The sequence below is a fragment of the Rhipicephalus sanguineus genome, chromosome 1 (assembly GCF_013339695.2).
Source record: "Rhipicephalus sanguineus isolate Rsan-2018 chromosome 1, BIME_Rsan_1.4, whole genome shotgun sequence".
Taxonomy (NCBI): domain Eukaryota; kingdom Metazoa; phylum Arthropoda; class Arachnida; order Ixodida; family Ixodidae; genus Rhipicephalus; species Rhipicephalus sanguineus.
In genome coordinates, this window is record NC_051176.1 from 93783862 (window position 1) to 93792984 (window position 9123).

At 46.1% G+C, this 9123-nt stretch overlaps 1 non-coding gene across 1 annotated transcript; it reads left to right on the plus strand.

Moving 5' to 3' along the window:
* The first annotated feature begins 7404 nt into the window (after nt 1–7404).
* On the plus strand, nt 7405–7478 carry Trnat-agu (transfer RNA threonine (anticodon AGU)). The gene has a single exon. It is a non-coding gene; the product is annotated as a tRNA-Thr (tRNA).
* Nucleotides 7479–9123: the final 1645 nt, after the last annotated feature.

Sequence of the window (9123 nt, forward strand, 5' to 3'; positions counted from 1 at the left end):
CGTGTCTACGTCACCTGGCGGCGAATTCGAAGATGAAAGAATTTTGGACAGAGGTTGTTCAGAGTACACAGGTTGCTTGGAGGTCACAGATCGGCCAACGGTCACCTGCTCTGGAGGGATCACAGGTGCCTTCACTGACACGGCGGCCGTGCGGCGCGTCAGCTCCTCACGCAGGAAGCGGACCTCTGCACGAAGGGAGGCGACCACACGGGCTTGTTGTTCAACACCGCGGGAATGATCCTTACGGAGGCGCTCGTTTTCTTCGCGTAGTTGGGATACCTCGTCGCTGAGGAACGAGATTCCCTCCAACGCGTCGAGGAGGAGGCGGCGCAGCCCGGCGAGGTCACCACCAACACCCTCACCACCCGGAGGGGCACACGTGGAGAGGGAACCGGTTTGAGAGCTGCAGTGCTCATCGCTGCACGCCGCCGAGTTGTCTTCGTTATGCTTACCAGAAGAACTGCTCAGATCACATAAATTGCAGCAAAATGAGCGCGATCCAGACTTCAGAAGTTGCAGCTCTTCATCAGGCCAGGTTACACACTTCGCATGAACACGTTTAGAACAACTTTCACAGCGGAAAAACTGCTGCTTACCGAAAAACGGGCAGGAGCATAGCAAGCATGCATCCCGACTGGGAGCCATGGTGCGGGAATATAATAATAATAATAATATAATAATATAATAATAATAATAATAATAATAATAATAATAATAATAATAATAATAATAATAATAATACAGAAGCAACGAGCAAATTAATCATTTCACGTGCCGAGAAAGAACCCTATGTTCTTAGTCTTGGCGCAGGCAAAAAAAATGTACTAATACTAACATGACGACTTCCAGGATGACGTCGACAGCTAGGAAGACATCTACACGCTTCCTGAACAAGACATACATAAAAACGAGACCATAACAAGGATCACCCAAAAAGAAATACTAAGGAATGGGAACGCGTACTAATACGCCACGCATCTCATTTAAATAAACATTATTAGAAATAAGCACATTCACAAGAAAGCAAAATAAGTAAGTTCATGCGAATATTTCAAAGCGCAATAGACATTTGGAGAAATGAACGTGAGCCACGAAGAGGACATTCCTTCATGCGATAGAAAAAGACGATATCTTCCGCCGCGACGCAATGTCATGTGTGACCGCGCAATATCACAGCACTCGTTGTTACTTCAGTATGTACTTATAATGATATGATTAATATTATGCGTAAAGTTTCAAGGTATCGAAGTGAAAGTATTGCTACCCGAGTCCTGACCCGCAACCCATTGTGGGCCCGTGCCATGGTTTCTATCATCATCATCATTATCGACACCTAACGCCGTGTTGGCCGTGTTCTGTTCTTTCCGGCACGAGGCCTCATGCAGCGTGTTTCTTTTCTGACGACCCTTCGAGCTGCATTGGACCTGGCCGTATCCTCTGGAACTACCGCTGCTCTACGTGCACGCTGGTCATTCCAAAACACTGGCGGATTCCTTATGCCACCATTGTTCGTCGACAGCTATGACGAAAAATGGTACGTTGTCATCCCCAGGGTTTTCGTCATCTCGGCCAGGATCATTCGGAACTTCTGCCGTACTCCATCCCGACGCGTTTGCCGCAACATTCGAGCAGCCACGTGTGACCCAACCAACGACATCGGTAATATTTCTCATGGAGCTACCCACGCCGTTACTCGAGCACTGTACACCTGGGGCCTCGAACTTCCCTACACCGCCACTTGTGCATGACAGCCAAATCCCAGCCCGAAGCCAGCTGTCGTAAAACCGGTCAATGGGTCAGCCATGAAGCCTTCGGAAAGATTGTGACCGCAGAATGAGCAAGACCATCGCTCGGAGTGACGGCGTTGTAGGGGCACACATGCGAGCGTCCAGGCAATTGTGATGCGCACATGTACTTGCGTCGGTTGCGGTGATGACTTCCGTGCGGTCAGGTCCATGCGCATCGGGCACAACTTCCCACAGTTTGGTCCTTTCCTTGTGTGCTTAGCGAGGAACGCCAATTTTCTACCGATGTATTTTTATCTTCGTGTTTTATTTATTGCTTTCAGATTTCTTTGGTAATTCTAATCATTATTTTGCACAAATAAATGTTATGTAACGAAACTGGTCGATCCTGCTTTTTGAATATAACATCTGCCAAAGGCGTCTACTCCAAGCTGTGCTATATATTTGTACAGCTAAAGTTGGAGTGGATAAGAATTAACCGGGACGTTCCAATAGTCAAAATATACGGCCAAGGTGGAGAATTCTCCTAACATTACATTCAGAACTGCATGCAGCTGCTCATTGGCCAGCCGTCGACGCTGTTAGTTAGTTAGTTAGTTAGTTAGTTAGTTAGTTAGTTAGTTAGTTAGTTAGTTAGTTAGTTAGTTAGTTAGTTAGTTAGTTAGTTAGTTAGTTAGTTAGTTAGTTAGTTAGTTAGTTAGTTAGTTAGTTAGTTAGTTAGTTAGTTAGTGTCAACTCACACTACAGACGGGAGTGGGCATTATTAGATGATATACAGAAGCGCACTCAAAATGCAATTGAAAGCTTGAGAAACAGAGCCGAGATTCAAAGTCGCGATATCCTGTTTAAGCCAACGTGCCCATGGAAAATAAACGAGTCCTTCGGCTTCTCGCTCCTTGTACAGCACTCCGCTTACATAGGCCATTTTATAAGAAGGCATCCACACGTTACAGCTCAGGCGTTTTCAACCACCCATGGCGGCAAGCCTGGAAGGTTGATGAGCTAAGAGGCCCCACTATGTGAGAGCCTTCGGTGATTCTTGTGCAAAGCTGTCCCAGTGTCGACCATCGCTTAAAAAGCTCTTAAGATAACACTTCTACTCTCCAGTTTTGTTTCCTTTTGAAACATAGTAACAAGTTTATTTACCCAGTTATGCATTCTGGGAATTCTCTACGTCACGTGTGGTTTAGAAGTGAGGCGCAGTGCGCAACTTTATGAAGTATCCCAGAGATGTGATGCGTGTGCACACCGCACAGCTAGCTGCTACTATAGGCCTGAGGATTTCAAAAATTAACCTATCATCTCCCCACAACCATGTCATTTAACGTTACACACTTATGTACGGCAAGAAATTGATGGTATGCATTGCAGATGCCACAATGTACCACACAAAATATGTATATGAACGACTTCTTCAGCTCACATTTGCGTATTATTAACATTAACTACCATGGTATCTGGTTGAATAAGCAAACACGAACAGATCTCAATCGATGAGACCGAATATTTTTTCCAAAAGCTTCGGTCAAGGGGTCAACGCCGTTCACGCGCAAGCACAACTGCCCTATTTTTTAAATACCCGTCGTGAATTGTGTCAAAGTCATTCTGGTAAACGTAAGGAGACGTTCTACGAGCAATGCACAAGGGTGTACACAAATTCGCTTGCACTTCTCCGCGTTCACGAAGTGACTTCTCAGTATACCAATTTGTTCAGACTTTCGTGTAACAACTCGCTCCCCTGTGTAATGCCAACTGACAATTTCTTTGGTTGCGAAGTCATAAATTAATCATTTAAGTGATAATTACTCATTAATCAATAGCGAATGTGGCTTGCCAATGACAAGTCACATGGATACGAGCGTAAAGCTATGAGAATCCGAGCACCCTGCCATATATTGACTTCTGGGGCTTCCAGATTAATTACCGTTCACTCGAGCCTGCGCTGTGCTGATGTATAGCACAGCTACAGTGGATGCAGTTTGCAAGTGTTATACTCAGTAAGACGGGAACACAGATTTCGCTACGTAAAATTTATTTGTACAGATTAATACTTAGAGTTCAGAAAGACATATAAATGGAATAAATAAAACGGAAAAATCAAGCTACGTCGGTACAGAGCTGCTCGCGATTCCTAGAAACGTGAGGCAATCACCAAGCGGCGGCAAGTAATCACCAAGGTAACTGGGCAACACAGCATGGAAGTCGCCACCACAACCGGCGCAAGTGTCCTGTAAACATGAGCCAAGCAGAAAGGCTCGGACGCCCGCAGTTGCGCATCGAGTAGCACCAACAGCTTTTAGCGACAGCCCCAGTCACGTTGCTGTAACAATCCGTCAGCAGGCTCGATGGCTGAAGCGTTAACCGGATTTACAGCAGGCGGCTTCGGACTGGGTCTTGGCCTTCCGCCAAAGGTGACGGTGTCGCAAATTCGAAGCCGAAGGTAGCCTGGTGCACAGCACTCAAATAACAGTGTGGACAGCTGCGAGACAAACATTACCGATGTTTTTGCTTGGGTTACAGGTGACTCCTCGGATGCTGCGGCAACAGACTCGGGCTGGAATACGGCCGATGATCCCATGCATTCTGGCCGAGACGACGAAAGCTCTCCGGATGGTAGCGCTGGAGTCTGCATCTCAGCTGCGGATGAACCACGGTCGCATGAGGAACCTGGGAGTTAGTGGAAGTAGCAGCGTTCACATACAGCAGCCCGAGTTCCAGAAGACACGAAATTGTCGAAGACAGCTGGAGTGGTCGCGACGCACGCCGTTCCAAACCGGGCCAGAGCGGGCAAGCAAGTCGGCATCATCCAGTCAAAAGCAAATACAGCACGAGCTCTCGTGCTTAAAAGAATAGAACTCGGTGTTATGTGATGATGATGATCGGCCCACAACTAAGAGCACGTACCCACAATGGGGCGTACGCCAAGAATTTAATGTGATAGTTTCACTTTTATGCATCAATAATAATAACAACAAGAGGAAGACAGCAAAATTATTCGCCTAGTGCGCCATCGATTGCGGCGCTGCGAACGGCGCTCCGGTGACGCAAGCAGGAGGTTTCGGCATTTCTAGTCTGCTAGGCTCCGGCTAGAACAGCAGCATTTTCATTATAGCTCGCTCGCGTAGCACCGTGCTCCACGATTACCGCATTTTCTTCTAGTGTTAGTTCTACAGGTGGCTGCCAGCATTAAATGAGGTGCTTCCGGGTAGTGCTGCCTAACCGGATCTGCACGCGTGTCAACGGTGATGATTGCACGACCCGAACTATACCGTTGCTAATGCATTTGACGCCGACAGTACAGCTTGGTAAAAAGTAGCAATAATCGAGCCAAGAAAAGGGAAAACAGCGCTCTCTGCCACCCCTCTGTATGGCCCCTTTGGCCGATTATTGGTATTCTTTACCACCCAGTGACACGATCGTATATCATTTCGTTCAGTGATCGCGCCACGCTCAATCAGGACTCGACCGATGAGAATGATTTACACTGTTTTATTATAAATATCTTATCGCGACTTTCCGATGCGAGAGCTTTGTACTTATCTACGCTATTATGATTATACTAATCTGTTCGGCATACTTCGAGACGACCGTGAACGAGTCAGAAAACGTATATTTATCAACGTAGGAATTAAAAAAATATGTCGGACAAAAGAACGCCGGAAAACCTGTCAATATTTAATTGCACCTTCTTGCGTCCCCTTTTTTTCTCGTGCTCTCAGCCTACTTATTGCCTTGTATAAATTTTAAGCACCTAAGATGCGCTTACACAGCAGCTGCTCAAAAACTTGGATCAGGTTTATTTATTTTTAATTTATTTTCGATACCTCAAAGGCCCCAGCTGGAGTATTACATAAGGGATGGGTATTAATTGTAGCTAAGAAGTTATTCGAGAGCACCCTTGAATTGATGTGGGCCGGAGTGGTGCACGGCATTTGCAGGCAGATGGTTCCAGTCCCGTGTGGTTTTTACAAAAAAAGAGCGAAGATGGGCAGTTCTTCCACCGAAATGCGGCTTGAAGGTTGTAGGTAAAAATTAATCACTGTTATGCACTGCTCACCAAAGGATATTTTACAAGCGACGAATTCCGGGAAGTCCGAATCACTTGAGTGAACTTGGTGAGAAGGTAAGTCCTTTCTGACGCACAGATGCACTCTGCTAGGACCACTTCGACGAGATGACTTATATATCACGTAGTTGTTGTGACATGTGCCTATAAGTGTGTTTTTGCATATGTGTGCCCGAGTGTTCTATTTTCCATGAACTGCCTTGTATGTTTTATTTTAAGATATGTGTTCAAGTTTCACTCAAGGGCTAAGGAGTAGCCGGCGCCATAATTGTGCGCCAACATCTCCTTATATATCATATCAATAAAAAAAAAGAAGATGGGCAGTATATAGATTGTGCTGGCGGGGGGTACACTACTCTTGGAAGGTTTGTGCGACTTGATAAGCGATGGCTGCAACTTCGATAGGAGCATGATACAATTTGTGAAAAAGGCATAGTCGGCATATATGACGTCATAATTATAGTTTAGCAAGGTGCCCACGACTTGTAAGTTCAGAAACACTGGAATTATTTAAATACGCAGAGTAGATAAAACGAGCAGCACGATTTTGAATTGATTATAAAATGTTAGATAGGTTAGATTGGTGAGGATCCGAAACAGAGCATGCATATTCTAATTTAGCAGGAACGAACGTAGTATTGGATATTAGTTAAACTGACGGGGGTGCAAGTATTAAGTACCTACGGAGAAAACCTGAAGTGCAAATTGCGGAGTTAACTATGTTAGTTACGTGGGCTGACCAGGAAATATTACTTGAAAATATTACGCCAAGATATTTGTAAAATTCAGCGGATGAAATTGCAGAGACGGAAATGGCATGTTCTGCTGGCTGTTGATGAGGCCTGTGATGAAAAGATACCAATGAAGTTTTTTTTTTCATATGTTTAAAGACATTAACCATTTATTACACAAAGATTTAATAAGGTTGAGGGCCTTTTTGAAGAATATTAATATCTGCGCTGTTATGGGGCGGTATACGACACAGTCATCGGCAAAGGGGCGAATATTAGAGGAAATATTAGCTGGGACTTCATTAATACAAATTAGAAAAAGTAAGGATCCGAGTGCTGTCAACCCCCCCCCCCCCCACGAAAATTTTCAATTTTGATTGCGTATATATACACTCACGCATACATACGCACGCACGAACATACATAAAGTATGGTTGACCCCTCACCCCCCCCCCCCCCGAAAAAATGTCTGGTTACGCCCCTGATAATAAGCGTACGATTTTACGTAATCATTATCATCATCGATCATAACCTCATGCAAAAATCAAACTGATTTTTCACCTCATCCACAAGTTTACTTTTTCCCCATAAGTTATGAGCGAAAAAATCAGTAGAGGAGGCGAAGTGCTAGGGTCGTGTTTCTAACAACGGAAAGCATCGAGTAAGCGTTTCACAACACCAGCGAAGACAACCGGAACAGAATGAGCGTCCGCACATACGTGGCAGCCTTCAAGCCTTGTAGCTAGGGAAGGTTGAAAGCTCGTGCGATGCATCGTGATCTGATCCCAGTAAATAAGTGATCTCGTTCTTGCACAGTACTGCACCAGAAACCGGAATTTGGGGAAGTCGGAGCCGTTCGTGCGGCGCCGTGGCTTAGTTGGTTAAAGCGCCTGTCTAGTAAACAGGAGATCGTGAGTTCGAATCTCACCGGTGCCTCAGGGAAGTTTTTTTTTTTTTTTTTTCTTTTTGTCCGTGCACTCAACTAACAGGATCTGAAGCCACAGCAAGCGGGAAACGTCCAATCGCACGCATTTTTTTTTTAATTGCTGCTCGCACAGTTTCTTTTAATTGCGATAGCAACTATATGGACAGTCTAGGCTAATTTTTGCCGTCGCCGGCCGCCGTCATTCACCGTATATGTATATGTGTATATACATAAAAGCCACAAAGAAAAATAATTTAGAAAAACTTTCCGACGCGCGGAATCGAACGGGCGACCTCTCGCTTTCCAGCGAGCGGCGTTAGATGGTTACGCCATCAACAGTACCGTCTTTCAGCCTGCTAACGGCGAGCTATTTATATACACCATTTCCTTCAGCATGCTTTATTATTCGCCATATAGATAACGCGACGTGCGCGCGTTGCGCGCTTTAAAGATCATCGCCCCGCTCCTGCGAACGCCGTTGGTCTTCGCCATACAGGGCGTGGCCGCCTTCGTGCGCTTATCTCGAGGAAAGAAGGGGGCGGCCGGGGGGGGGGGGGGAGGTGGAGCGGGCGGTTGTATGTCTTGTGCTCTCCCTGCGAGGTCCGCGCTGAAGCCACAGAGCGTACGAAGGTCACTTCGCAGCGGCCGCGTTTGCGAAAGGAGCGCGCTGTTCAAACAGAAATAAATAACAACTGTGACAGTTCGCGCTCGTCCTGTGTGTACCTGTTCGTTCGTTTCGTGCGCCCTGCTTTATGTTTGAGCAGTGCGCTTCAAGTGTCGAGCTGTGACGCATGATAGTTCGCGCTCGTCCTGTGTGCGTTCTTTTCTTGCGTCCTTTGGGCTCGAGCGACGCGCTGGCAATTTCGAGCTGCTTTCCGTTCTTCGCGTTACATTCCAATTTATTGCTATCGCATTCATTGCTTCGCCGTTGCGGCGAAACTGTGACTTTTTCTTCTCTCTCTGTCCGCTCATTTTGCTACTGCAACCGCACTTCCGTGCATCGCATTCGCGTGACGACAACCGCTGTCGTCATAGGCAAGTCTTCTACTACGGTTTTTAGTGTGGTCAAGCTGCTTCGTAGCACACACTTTCATCATCGCCAGAGCGTCAAAAAATAAGTGTTCTCCGCGGCAACCCGGAGATTTCCACCCACGCCAGTTGGGCAATGGGCTTTTTTGGGGAGCTTAAGGCGCTTGCGAATTACTTATATCTCAGCAACAATTTAGAGCAGTCGGTACAATGTGTTGTGCCGTAGTCCCGAATAAAACAATACTGAACGAGGCGAGGATTACATCGTGTGCATCACACGGAAATTCCGTTTCACACGACGGCCGCTTTCTTGCGTACAGCTTCAAGTTGACGGGACGCGGTAATAAAAAAATGGGTCAGCAGCAGAAGGCAGACATAGATAGCTAGTCTCAGGCGTCCACAATTGGCTCGTACAATATTTTTATACTGCTCAGGTCCATTTTTTTCTCTTAATCTCAACTCGTAGTTGAAATATACTGAGTATGTGCAGCGCAATGGTACGAAGACAAGAGAAGACACACAAACGACATAGACTGGCGCTTAAGATTAAGAGAAAATTGGCTGCCCCTGTCGGCGGCCCCTGTCTGTTCTCTTATACAACCTACTCTTCTTCTGTCATATTGTTAC